The sequence below is a fragment of the Oncorhynchus kisutch genome, linkage group LG28 (assembly GCF_002021735.2).
Source record: "Oncorhynchus kisutch isolate 150728-3 linkage group LG28, Okis_V2, whole genome shotgun sequence".
NCBI classification, from domain to species: Eukaryota; Metazoa; Chordata; class Actinopteri; order Salmoniformes; family Salmonidae; genus Oncorhynchus; species Oncorhynchus kisutch.
The window spans coordinates 22,180,716-22,194,912 of NC_034201.2; the positions used below are offsets into that span (position 1 = coordinate 22,180,716).

Sequence of the window (14,197 nt, forward strand, 5' to 3'; positions counted from 1 at the left end):
GGAAGAGACTAAATGCTATAAATACTGAAAGCAATCACTGCAAAAACAATTTAAACAATGCAATGGCATACTTATTAGAGCTATTCATTATTGGACTCTGTAAACTGTGCCTGAACTGAATATATACAGCCGAGATTTCCAACCTTTTATTTTCTAAGGACCAACATTTTATATATTCACTACAAAGCATCTTCCCAGATAGCATTTCTTATTATGGGTACCGCTTAGGCATGACGGACAGATCTTTGGTAATAAATTAATCTTATCATTCCAGTGTCAGTAGGTTAAATCATTACCTGCAGTGTGATCCACTTCTAGCCACAGTTAATGTTGTGCTCCTTATTAGGAAAGTCAGAGTTGTGAGCAGTGTTCTCCGGAGTCTTATTACCTCTGGCTTAATATCTCTCCCACTCCATCACTCTTTCCCACTTCCACCCCATCCCTCGCTGTTAACCCCACACTCTTTCTATGTCTCTGTCTCCATCCCAATCTCTACCCCTCTTTAGGTTTCATTTCAACCACATCCCTCTCCCCAACCCTTCCTTTTAGGATTCTCTATTTGTCTCTGTCCTACTCTTTATCTCTCTGTCTCTCAGTCTTAGTCCCAAACCCAACCGTCGATTTCTCTCTTTGTGTCTATATGTCTGTCGCCCCACCTCTCTCCATCTCCACCTCTCCTCACATCCATCTCTCTTTCCCAGCAAACCAAAATTGGTTCTGTGTGTGAAAGTTCCAAGAACATTTGTTCGGTCAGGGCAAATGTTAGCAGAACACAACAACTGTCCAGTCGTGCTGATGATTATAATGTGTTTGTATAAAACATTTGCCTGATGTTGCAAGAACGTTCCTATAACATTTCATTAAGTTGTGGGAACATTGTGTGGACATCACAAAATATATATTCCCAAAACGCAAAATCTGTCCAGTTGTGCGGATGATTCTATGTTTCTTTTGGGGTTAAAAAAACATTCACCCGATGTTACAAGAACGTTCCCAGAACACATTTATTTTGTTCTTGAAAGGTTCTCGGAACAGTCAATTAGGCTGTGGGAACAGTGTGGGTACATTACAAGAGATAGGTTCCCAAAACACAAAATATGCTCAGTTGTGATTAGATTCATACAATGTTTAAGTTAGGTTGCACTGGACATTCTTATAAAGTTGTTACAATGTTGACAGAACAGCTGGTCTAAGTTCTTTAAAGGTTCCCAGAAATGTTTATTACGATATGGGAATTGTCTGGGATGTTGCAATAATATTCTTTTGCTATTCACATAGGTTGCACAGAACATTCCCACGATGTTGCACAATGTTCCACAGTCAGATTTTTATGACATCCATAGGTATTCCTCTAGTCTCTCAAAGCACTTCATGATGACAGAAGTGAGTGCTACAGGGCGATAGTCATTTAGCTTAGTTACCTTCGCTTTCTTGGAAACAGGAACAATGGTGGCCCTCTTGAAGCATGTGGGAACAGCAAACTGGGATAAGGATTGATTGAATATGTCCGTAAACACACCAGCTAACTGGTCTGTGCATGCTCTGAGGACGCGGCTGGGGATGCCGTCTGGGCCGGCAGCCTTGCGAGGGTTAACACGTTTAAATGTTTTTCTCACGTTGGCTGCAGTGAAGGAGAGCCCGCAGGTTTTGGTAGCAAGCCATGTCAGTGGCACTGTACTGTCCTCAAAGCGAGCAAAGACGTTGTTTAGTTTGTCTGGGAGAGACATCGTGGTCCGCGACGGGGCTGGTTTTCCTTTTGTAGTCCGTGATTGACTGTAGAACCTGCCACATACCACTCGTGTCTGAGCCGTTGATTTGCGACTCTACTTTGTCTCTATACTGACGCTTAGCTTGTTTGATTGCCTTGCGGAGGGAATAGCTACACAGTTTGTATTCGGTCATATTTCCGGTCACCTTGCCCTGATTTAAAGCAGTGGTTCACTCTTTCAGTTTTGCACGAATGCTGCCATCAAACCACGGTTTCTGGTTGGGGAATGTTTTAATAGACGCTTTGGGTACAACATCACCGATGCACTTGCTAATAAACTCGCTCACCAAATCAGCTTATTCATCAATGTTATTTCCGACGCAGTACGGAACATATCCCAGTCCACGTGATCGAAGCAATCTTGAAGCGTGGAATCCGATTGGTTGAACCAGCGTTGAACAGACCTGAGCACTGGCGCTTCCTGTTTTAGTTTCTGTATATAGGCTGGGAGCAACAAAATGGAGTCGTGGTCAGATTTTCCGAAAGGAGGGCTGGGGTGGGCTTTATATGCGTTGCAGAAGTTAGAATAACAATGATCCAGGGTTTTGCCAGCCCGGGTCGCGCATTCGATATGCTGATACATTTAGGGAGCCTTGTTTTCAGATTAGCCTTGTTAAAATCCCCAGCTACAATAAATGCAGCCTCAGGATATGTGGTTTCCAGTTTACATAGAGTCAAATTAAATTCTTGGAAACCACATATCCTGAGGCTGCATTTATTGTTGCTGGGGATTTTAACAAGGCTAATCAGTTAAGAACAAATTCTTATTTACAATGACGGCCTACTCCAGCCAAACCCGGACGACGCCAATTATGCACCGCTCTATTGGACTCCCAATAACGGTCAGATATCATGCAGCCTGGATTCGAAGGGACTGCAGTGATGCCTCTTGCACTGAGATGCAGTGCCTTAGACCGCTGCGACACTCGGGAACCCAAGTATTCAGATCCCTTGACATTTTCCACATTTTGTTACATTACTGCCTTATTCTAAAATACATTACATTTTTCCCCTCATCAATCTACACACAATACCCCATAATGACAAAGTGAAAATACAGGTTTAAATATTTTTTTAAACATAAAAAACAACAATACCTTATTTACATATACAGTGGGGCAAAAAAGTATTTAGTCAGCCACCAATTGTGCAAGTTCTCCCACTTAAAAAGATGAGAGAGGCCTGTAATTTTCATCATAGGTACACTTCCAACTATGACAGACAAAATGAGGAAAAAAATCCAGAAAATCACATTGTAGGATTTTTAATGAATTAATTTGCAAATTATGGTGAAATTAAGTATTTGGTCAATAACAAAAGTTTATCTCAATACTTTGTTATATGCCCTTTGTTGGCAATGACAGAGGTCAAACGTTTTCTGTAAGTCTCCACAAGATTTTCACACACTGTTGCTGTCATTTTGTATATTAATATCCTTTGCTATGAGACTCAACATTGAGCTCAGGTGCACCCTGTTTCATCCTTAAGATGCTTCTACAATTTGATAGAAGTCCACCAGTGGTAAATTCTAATTATTATTATATATATTTTTTCACCTTTATTTAAATACGTAGGCAGTTGAGAACAAGTTCTCATTTACAACTGCGACCTGGCTAAGATAAAGCAAAGCAGTGCGACAAAAACAACAACACAGAGTTGTGTAGATGCTATTGCTAGCCACTGCACCAGCATCGAATAGCGATATGCCACTTTTTTTTGTTGTGTGTTAATAAAAGAAATTTGCCCCTTTTTCTCCCCAATTTCATGGTATCCAATGGTTAGTAGTTACTATCTTGTCTCATCGCTACAACTCCCGTACGGGCTCGGGAGAGACGAAGGTCGAAAGCCATGCGTCCTCCGAAACACAACCCAACCAAGCCACACTGCTTCTTAACACAGCGCGCATCCAACCCGGAAGCCAGAGGAAACACCGTGCAACTGGCGACCTGGTTGGCGTGCACTGCGCCCGGCCCGCCACAGGAGTCACTAGTGTGCGATGAGACAAGGATATCCCTACCAGCCAAACCCTACCTAACCCGGACGACGCTAGGCCAATTGAGCCTCATGGACCTCCCGGTCACGGCCGGCTGCGACAGACCCTGGACTCGAACCCAGAGTCTCGATATGCAACTTTTCAGGGAAGTCAGGAACCAATACACGCAGTCATTTAGGAAAGCAAAAGGCTAGCTTTTTCAAACAGAAATTTACATCCTGTAGCTCTAACTCCAAAAAGTTTTGGGACACTGTAAAGTCCATAGAGAATAAGAGCTCCTCCTCATAGCTGCCGATTGCACTGAGGCTAGGAAACTGTCACCACTGATAAATCCACAATAATCGAGAATTTCAAGAAGCATTTCTCTATGGCTGGCCATGCTTTCCTCCTGGCTACCCCAACCCCGGCCAACAGATCCGAACCCCCCACAGCTACTTGCCCAAGCCTCCCATCTTCTCCTTCACCCAAATCCCGATAGCACTCGTACAAATCAGCTGGGCTAGACAATCTGGACCCTCTAAAATTATCTGCCTCCATTGTTGCAACCCGTATTACCAGTCTGTTCAACCTCTTTTTCGTATCGGCTGAGATTCATAAAGATTGGAAAACTGCCGCAGTCATCCCCCTCTACGAAGGAGGTGACACTCTAGACCAAAACAGTTACAGACCTACAGTTGACATCGGACGTTGACATAGACCTTAGCCAAATACATTTAAACTCAGTCTTTCACAATTCCTGACAATTAATCATAATAAACATTCCCTGTCTTAGGTCAGTTAGGATCACCACTTTATTTTAAGAATGTGAAATTTCTGAATAATAGTAGAGAGAATGATTTATTTCAGCTTTTATATCTTTCATCACATTCCCAGTGGGTCAGAAGTTTACATACACTTAATTAGTATTAGGTAGCATTGCCTTTAAATTGTTTAACTTGGGTCAAACATTTCAGGTAGCCTTCCTCAAGCTTCCCACAATAAGTTGGATGATTTTTTGCACATTCCTCTTGACAGAGCTGGTGTAACTGAGTCAGGTTTGTAGGCCTCCTTGCTCGCACAAGCTTTTTCAATTCTGCCCAATTCTGTTTTCTATAGGATTGAGGTCAGGGCTTTGTGATGGCCTCTCCAATACCTTGACTGTGTTGTCCTTAAGCCATTTTGCCACAACTTTGGAAGTATGCTTGGGGTCATTGTCCATTTGGAAGAGCATTTGCGACCAAGCTTTAACTTTCTGACTGATGTCTTGAGATGTTGCTTCAATATATCCACATCATTTCCCTTCCTGATGATGCCATCTATTTTGTGAAGTGCACCAGTCCCTCCTGCAGCAAAGCACCCCCACAGCATGATGCTGCCACCCCCGTGCTTCACGGTTGGGATGGTGTTCTCCGGCTTGCAAGCCTCCCCCTTTTTCCTCCAAACATAACGATGGTCATTATGGCCAAAAAATTATATGTTTGTTTCATCAGACCAGAGGACATTTCTCCAAAAAGTACAATCTTTGTCCCCATGTGCAGTTGCAATCCTTTGTCTGGCTTTTTTATGGCGGTTTTGGAGCAGTGGCTTCTTTCTTGCTGAGCGGCCTTTCAGGTTATGTCGATATGGGACTCGTTGTACTGTGGATATAGAGACTTTTGTACCTGTTTCCTCCAGCATCTTTACAAGATCCTTTGCTGTTGTTCTGGGATTGATTTGCACTTTTCGCACCACAGTATGTTCATCTCTAGGAGACAGAACGCGTCTACTTCCTGAGCGGTATGACGCCTCGTGGTCCCATGGTGTTTATACTTGTGTACTATTGTTTGTACAAATGAACGTGGTACCTTCAGGCGTTTGGAAATTGCTCCCAAGTATGAACCAGACTTGTGGAGGTCTACAATTATTTTCTGAGGTCTTCGCTGATTTCTTTTGATTTTCCCATGATGTCAAGCAAAGAGGCACTGAGTTTGAAGGTAGGCCTTGAAATTCATCCACAGGTACACCTCCAATTGACTCAAATTATGTCAATTAGAATATCAGAAGCTTCTAAAGCCATCACATAATTTTCTGGAATTTTCCAAGCTGTTTAAAGGCACAGTGAACTTAGTGTATGTAAACTTCTGACCTACTGGAATTGTGATACAGTGAATTAAGTGAAATAATCTATCTGTAAACAATTGTTGGAAAAATTACTTGTGTCATTCACAAAGTATATGTCCTAACTGACTTGCCAAAACTATAGTTTCTTAACAAGAAATTTGTGGAGTGGTTGAAAAATGAGTTTTAATGACTCCAACCTAAGTGTCTGTAAACTTCTGACTTCAAATGTACCTTGATGATATTTGCAACATACCCTTATTTTACCAGATCCTCTTCTCCTTCATCCGGTGGAAGTCTTTATTTAATCCCTTACTTTTTCTGCCAACTATATGAACAAGGTGAAATCTATTTAAATTCATGGTATCAGAATGCACTACTGTATTAAACCAATTCAGAACTCACTTGTTGACGTGTTCTGTTGCAGATTCAAATCCAGATTAACCCATTGCAGAATGTATCCATAATCATGAATGAAAAGCAGATTTATTTGACAAAAAGACACCTAGGCATCCATCAATCATGTCATACACCTGAACTCCAACAATTACATTGTTTTAAAGAAATCAAAATAGTAAACAATGCATACATATGCCTTTTATACATAACACATAAACATCTGAATTTAAGTAAACTTTCAATGATTTAATCATCAATGTCACAAACCTGGAACATCGAAGAGCACCATATAAACTATTATTACTATCCAACAGTGCAAATATTCTTCTGCTTTTCCAGTTTAGGAATTAGACCAGCATAAATAACACAACAGTATATTGTGATTTTGGTGGGTGAGTTACAAATGGAAAAACTGGATGCGTGAGGTAGGTTTTATATAAAATACTAGGTCAACTCCAGCAGAATGAGAAACACACTTAACAGACTGAAAACAAGGAAGCCATGTCTAAAATCAGCTATATCAACACCCTTCTGGTCAATTTAACAGGTCCATGTTGCTGCTGTCAATTATGAGCAGCACATTTACCACTGCATTCAGCCTGAACCCCAGAATAAGGAGGACAGCATTACACAGCTGGAAAAAAGGTAGCAAAAACAGTACACCACAACACTATTAAACGTGTTATTGAGTCTAGATGTTATCAAATCAAGGGAAGAACAAGTGAAGGAAGCAGCAAAGGGGAATGGGTGAAGGTAGGGTGGGTTTATAGAGATAAGATGGAGTGTCCGAATTTGAGGAACCATGGGGCATAAAAGGCATAGCGTGGAGTAAGGTGGAGCTAGAGAGGTGGTTGGCCATGGAATAAATATAAAATGTGGTGCTGGTGTACTTCTGCAGCCCTTTTCGGTTGTTGTCACAAATATCCGGCCCATGTCCAGTCATACTCGGGGTCTCGGCGTGTCCCTTGACATCATTCTGTCTCAGTTGTAGCATTCAAATCGTGGCCATCGTGTGTCTGTTAAACACAACATTAAAAACGAGTGATCGCAGCATTTCCACAAATTGAGCCATAGACAATACAACTTAAGCATTGAGAACAGCATTTTGTTGACAACATGGTTTCCACTGTGTCTACTGTGTGTGAATGATGGAATAATCGTACCCCAGCTGTAGGTCCATTTGAGTGTATGTGGTCCCTTAGGCCTGCATTGGGACCATTGGAGACTTGGGATGCTTGCTATCAAAGTGCTGCTTGAATGTCTTCAGGTCTGTGTCAATAAACGTCAAGTACAAAATAGAGTAAATTAATCCGAAAGTTGACACAAATGATAAACTAAGCAATACGATTCAACAAACTACTACACATATGAAAGACTGTACCATACAGGCCAGTACAATATTCTACATATGTAGTGAAACCTAGGCACATACAATACCAACCAGCACTACTCACCCGACAGACAGGGTAGGTGTGGACCATTGCTGCCTTAGCTGCAGTCTCCTGGTTAGTAGCTGCTCCATTCTTTTTAGCAGCCACCGCCATGGCATCAGTAAACAAGTTCAAACTTCAACTTGATAGTGGAGCATCAATAACCCCGCCCCCAGTTGTATTCATAGTACAGAATATTGACTTAAACGGGTGGACAGCTCCAGATCTGAATGGCAGGACTGTGTATAAGCTTTTGTTTCAGCCCATGATTCGGTATGTTGATTATTTAAGTCAGCTGTTAGAGCTGGGCTGGGACAAAACCCTTCACACACTCCTACTCTTCAGGACTTCCTGCAATGACTAAAACAGACCAGGTTCCAGGTTGAAACAGCTGACCTAGTTGAGAGGTGATAAGTCTCAATCACACCCAATGGTTCTGGAATAGAGAATGTGCAAATAAGACAGGCATTTGAGACAGGCATTTGTAGTTCTGTATGATAGCCACATTAGCAGCAGCAAATACAGGGTAATATATTGATAAAAGTCACCGTGTCCAAGAGAGATTTACACAGCTATCAAAACATCACGCTATGGTAAGACTACACGAAACACTGCCCTTATTTGAAGCATTTCTAAAATCAACAATGGATAAAATGAAAAATTATTTCTGTGTTTGACTGCTACCTTTTATGGGTAATATTACTCATACTGGGGTAAACTATGTTAGCTCGCTTGTGTTGTAGTAGTATAATGTATCCACACTGTTTGCTGGGTTCCCTCCCTCCATCTACGTCTCAACTCTCTCCATTGCTCTCTCTCTACCTTTCCACTTCCTTCCCTCTCTATCCCTCTTTCTCTCTCCACCTCTCCACTTTCCCTCTCTCTCCATCTCTTCCTCCCTTTCTCAGAGAGAATAATTTCACCAGAAGCCATAAATCCCAGAGAGAGCAGAGTGATGGTGGAAGCAGCATCTCAAAACGTACATTTGCAGTAATTCTGTTATCGGGTGAGGCAGGCCGCGCTCGGCCACGGCTCCAGATTTAGACCGTCTCTCCCAGTCCCCCTCCATCTTTTTCTGCCAGGCTGCCTTCTTCACTGTCCCCCCTCTCCCTCTCCAACCCTCCATCTCTGGTTGTTTTTGTTTGTGTCTGTCTGTCTGTGGTTCTCTGAGTCTGAGGATAAGCCCTCCAGTGCAGTAATCCTCAGAAGTGACAGTAATATGGCAACGGTGTGTGTGTGTGTGTGTGTGTGTGTGTGTGTGTGTGTGTGTGTGTGTACGTGCGTGCATGAAAGGCCTCAGATGGAATAGTAGGCAGCGGTGTGACATGTGACTGCCATTAGCCTTAGGGAGCCTCAGCAGTGCTGTTACTGGCTGCTCTATAGGACTACATGCTCCAACTGTATAATATAGTACAGAGATAAAGGGTATTTTTGCTGAGGGGAAAGAACTGGTCCAATTGGATTGAGAATGAATGAAGGTGTGCTTGAGGTATTTAAGTGTGCAAGCTGTGCTTTATTCTCATGAGGAAAGGACCCACACTGAATAGGACACAATCAGCTGTGGCCTTGCCCCTTAAGAGAACGTGTAGTGTAAGGCTGACTTACAATGTCTGTCTGACAACACAGGCAGGATGCATGAAATCAAAGGACTAATGACTGATACAGTCTGCATAACATCACACACAAAAAGATTGGGTGGCAATGTCCTTCCTGCCTCCAATGCCAAAATCTCACAGCCAAGCAGAACCACAATAGCATGGCAGAGTGTGCTAGCTCTAATTATGTTATCACCCACCAGTGTGACATGCGGCTGTGTGTGTGTGTGTGTGTGTGTGTGTGTGTGTGTGTGCGTGCAAGGCTGTTTGCCTCCAGATTGTCTCTCCTCCGCCTTCATTAAGTTACGCAGAAAAACACACAAAGGTATGACCTTCACATCCTCTCCATCACAGACACATTAAGAGCGAGAGAGACAGAGAGGGGGAGAGGGAAAGAGATAAACTGTGCTCGGTTGATGTACGACGGGCGTAAATCACATTACCTAGTGCATTAATATTCCAGTGCATTAATATTCACAGCGCTTACAGTAATGAGCAGAACATAAATACACATTATGCCCCACGTATATATTAACAACAAATATATCATTATAATACAACAGCCTCAGCTGTAAAATAAACAAATGAATAATGTATGATCTGTATACGTTATGTCAGATGAAAATCACATCCATTCCATCAATGCAGATTTCAAATTGGATTCATATTGGAGATGCAGTGTGGTGTAGGTGTTGGTGGAGACCCCCCTTTGGTCCAGAGATAAGGGAGCACTGAGCGCCCTCTTCCCAGGAAAGCCTCGGTGAGCCTGGGCAGGCAGGGGCTCTACCCTCCCTGGGCCTATTGGGGGGGGGGGGGAGCTTGCCTGTGCAATGTGCTGGAAAACCACCCCACTGTAGAGAGTAGATTATTGAAATCTTCTCAGGTGGGGTGGGTTGCTTAAACTTGGAAAGGGAGTAGGGGAGTGGTAGTGGGCTGGGGGAGAGGGCACAGCCAAGCATGAGAGGAGACACTGATGACACCTCCATGACTGAGTAATTCAGCAATATCTCGTCCTGACACCACTTCAACTATATTTTCTCAGTCTCAGACACACCGATATAAGTATGCACTCATACACACACACACGTACCAACGCTATGAGCACACACACACTCTTGTGCATAGGCTCTCGTACAGATGCTCTTTTAAACACACACGTGCACACACACAGGAGAGGAGAGATGAGGGTGTGCAAGCTGTGACGGTGAACATCAATAAGGAGAGCAGCTGTGGAATTATTGTGGCACATTGGGAGAAAGGAGACAGACCTGAGAAAGTGTGACAGGGAAAAGAGAGAAAGAAAGAGAGAGAGAGGGGGAGAGAGAGAGGGGGAGAGATGGAGAGAGGGAGAGAGCTCTTCAAATAGCATTGGTAATAGTAATTGCGGTTCTTTAAGGAGTAGAGTTGATAAATCTTCTGTACCAGCTTGGGCAGCTTTCCTTTCCTTCCCTCAATCTTCAATGACACACACCCTTTCCATGTGTGTGTGCAAAGGCTCTGGGTGGATGTGTTCAAAGACATAGCTGCTTGCATGTCTGTTATGGGGACTTGTGGATCCCACCACCACAACTAAGTAAAGTACTTACAGTGGCTCGCGAAAGTATTCACCTACCACATTGAAGATGCAAAATATTTTTTATTGGGAAACAAACAAGATATAAGACAAAAAAAATGGAAAACTTGAGCGTGCATAACTATTCACCCCCCCAAGTCAATACTTTGTAGAGCCACCTTTTGCAGCAAGTACAGCTGCAAGTCTCTTGGGGTATGTCTCTATGAGCATGACACATCTAGCCACTGGGATTTTTGCCCATTCTTCAAGGTAAAACTGCTCCAGCTCCTTCAAGTTGGATGGGTTCCGCTGGTGTACAGCAATCTTTAAGTCATACCACAGATTCTCAATTGGATTGAGGTATGGGCTAGGCTATTCCAAGACATTTAAATGTTTCCCCTTAAACCACTCGAGTGTTGCTTTAACAATATGCTTAGGCTCATTGTCCTGCTGGAAGGTGAACCTCCGTCCCAGTCTCAAATCTCTGGAAGACTGAAACAGGTTTACCTCAAGAATTTCCCCGTATTAGGGTCATCCATCATTCCTTCAATTCTGACCAGTTTCCCAGTCCCTGCCGATGAAAAACATCCCCACAGCATGATGCTGCCACCACCATGCTTCACTGTGGGGATGGTGTTGAGATGTGTTGGGTTTGCGCCGGACATAGCGTTCTCCTTGATGGCCAAAAAGCTCAATTTTCTCAATCTTCTTGCATATGTTTGGGGAGTCTCCCACATGCCTTTTGGCGAACACCAAACGTGTTTGCTTATTTTTTCCTTTAAGCAATGGCTTTTTTTGGGGCCCCTCTTCCGTAAAGCCCAGCTCTGTGGAGTGTACGACTTAAAGTGGTCCTATGGACAGATAATCCAATCTCCGCTGTGGAGCTTTGCAGCTCCTTCAGGGTTATCTTTGGTCTCTTTGTTGCCTCTCTGATTAATGCCCTCCTTGAATGGTTCGTGAGTTTTGGTGGACAGCCCTCTCTTGGCAGGTTTGTTGTGGTGCCATATTCTTTCAATTTCTTAATAATGGATTTAATGGTGATCCGTGGGATGTTCAAAGTTTGAGATATTTTTTATAACACAACCCTGATCTGTACTTCTCCACAACTTCGTCCCTGACCTGTTTGGAGAGATCTTTGGTCTTCATGGTGCCGCTTGCTTGGTGTTGTCCTTTGCTTAGTGGTGTTGCAGACTTTGGGGCCTTCCTGACACCCAAAAGTACATTTTTAATGCTTAGTAGGACAAGAAAATGGTCACACACTTATCTTACTGCCTCTGATCTGGCAGACTCACTAAACACATGCTTTATTTGTAAATTATGTCTGAGTGTTGGAGCGTGCCCCTGGCTTTCCGTAAAAAAATGTAAAAACAAGAAAACTATTCTGTCTAGTTCGCTTAATATAAGCAATTTTTAATGATTTATATTTGTACTTTTACTTTTGATACAAAAGTATATTTAAAACCAAATACTTTCAAACTTTTCCTCAAGCAGTATTTTACTGGGTGACTTTCCCATTTTCTATTAAGGTATCTTTACTTTTACTCAAGTATAACAATTGTGTACTTTTTCCACCACTGTTATCACTTAACACAAAACAACACAGCCCAGCCCAGTATTCAGTTAAACAATGTCTCTGTGCTTAGCCGTCTCTGAACATTACTAGAAGAGGCTGACTGCTTACTGCCCCCTAAACCACTGTGAGGTTGCATGGCCATGGAGATGTGATTTCCTCTTTGCTCTGAGTGGATATGGAGGAGTGGCAACAGTAAGTCCTGGTGAATGGCTTATCATCTTGATTGCAGAAGAAGAGAGTTGAAGACACATGGATTGGATAGGAGACCTCCTCATCCGGCTGAATCCCCAGGGCAAAGTATTGAAGTTGCAATCTAAAGAATATATAATACAATATATGAAAAAATATTAAAGTACGAGCAAATGAATCATGTCCTGTCCTGGCAGAATTAAGGCCAAGTAGACAGATTATTAAAATATAGTATAGGGGAATGGACGTCGGATTATCATATGACAGTTGTTACTTAATTGGCTGAGTTAATTGTCTGTCATAACATAGCCTTGCTGGGGGCAGTGGGGGGAGAGTGTGTGTGTGTGTGTGTGTGTGTGTGTGTGTGCATGCATGCATTGCGTGTGCAAGTGTGTGTATCTGTGTGTGTTGAAGGAGTTAAGGGCTACAAGCCTCTGAAAATAACTTAAGAAGTCACTAAGATTCATACCTTGCTCTGAACTGAGGATGGAAGTCAGTGGTTGATATCTATCTCTCTTTCTTTTCCTCTGCAGATATATTGCACCATCAATCCCCTACATCAGGAAGCCATTAGGAGAATGAATACATTAATCTGGAATAAATGGCCACCTGTTTGACACATTATCACAGATTAGGGCTCTGGCTGCCTGAGAATGATGAGTTAGCCCAGGCTGCTGCACTGTGTGTGGGGGTGAACCCACATTAACCTCTGACTAGAAGCACCAGAGGAGAGCAAGCCCGCCTGGCTCAGTCAGGGGCAGGAGCGAAGACACTGTGTTATGGGGGGATGATTGAAATAGATCTGTGTGTGTGTGTGTGTGTGTGTGTGTGTGTGTGTGTGCGTGCGTACATGTGTGTGTGTGAGGGTGTGTGCGTGTGCGTGTGCTGGCCCATGTTGATTCCAATTCTTCCCACAGTTCTGTCAAGTTGGCTGGATGTCCTTTGGGTGGTGGACCATTCTTGATACACACTGTTAACTGTTGAGTGTGAAAAACCCATCATCGTTGCAGGTTGACGCTTTCAAACCGGTGCGCCTGCCACGTACTACCATACCCCGTTCAAAGAGACTTATATCTTTTGTCTTCCCCCATTCATTCCGTGTCTCCAAATCCTTCTTTAACCAGTCTCCTCCCCTTCATCTACACTGATTGAAGTGGATTTAACAAGTAACATCAATAAGGTATCATAGCTTTTACCTCAATTCATCTGGCCAGTCTATGTCATCGAAAGAGCAGGTGTTTCTAATGTTTTGTACACTCAGTGTATATGTATATGATGATGTGTATAGACATTATGGACAGTATATGAATAAATGCGTTGTGTACTGCAGTAGTTATATAGGATGAGCCTTGACTAGAATACAGTATATACATATGAAATGGGTAAGACAGTATGTAAACATTATTAAAGTGACCAGTATTCAATGACTATGTAAATTCGGCAGCAGTCTCTAAGGTACAGGGTATGTTAGGGGATGGGAACCGGCTAGTAACAGTGACTAAGTTCAGGGCAGGGTACTGGGCAGAGGCCGGCTAGTGGTGACAATTTAACAGTCTGATGGCCTGGAGATTGAAAAACAGCTTATATCGGTCTCAGCTTTGATGCACCTGTACTTTCTCCAC

General features: G+C 42.9%; 1 protein-coding gene and 1 long non-coding RNA gene across 2 annotated transcripts in view; both read right to left on the reverse strand.

The window, feature by feature from the left end:
- LOC116358163 (transmembrane protein 211-like) overlaps window positions 1–14,197 on the reverse strand; it is a 160,411-nt gene that overhangs the window by 57,677 nt on the left and 88,537 nt on the right. The gene's annotated exons all lie outside the window — the stretch shown is intronic.
- LOC116358164 (uncharacterized) lies at window positions 6,314–10,898 on the reverse strand. The gene is made up of 3 exons (XR_004206047.1): window positions 7,691–10,898; window positions 7,400–7,505; window positions 6,314–7,252 (listed from the first exon to the last, which is right to left on the reverse strand). It is a non-coding gene; the product is annotated as an uncharacterized LOC116358164 (long non-coding RNA).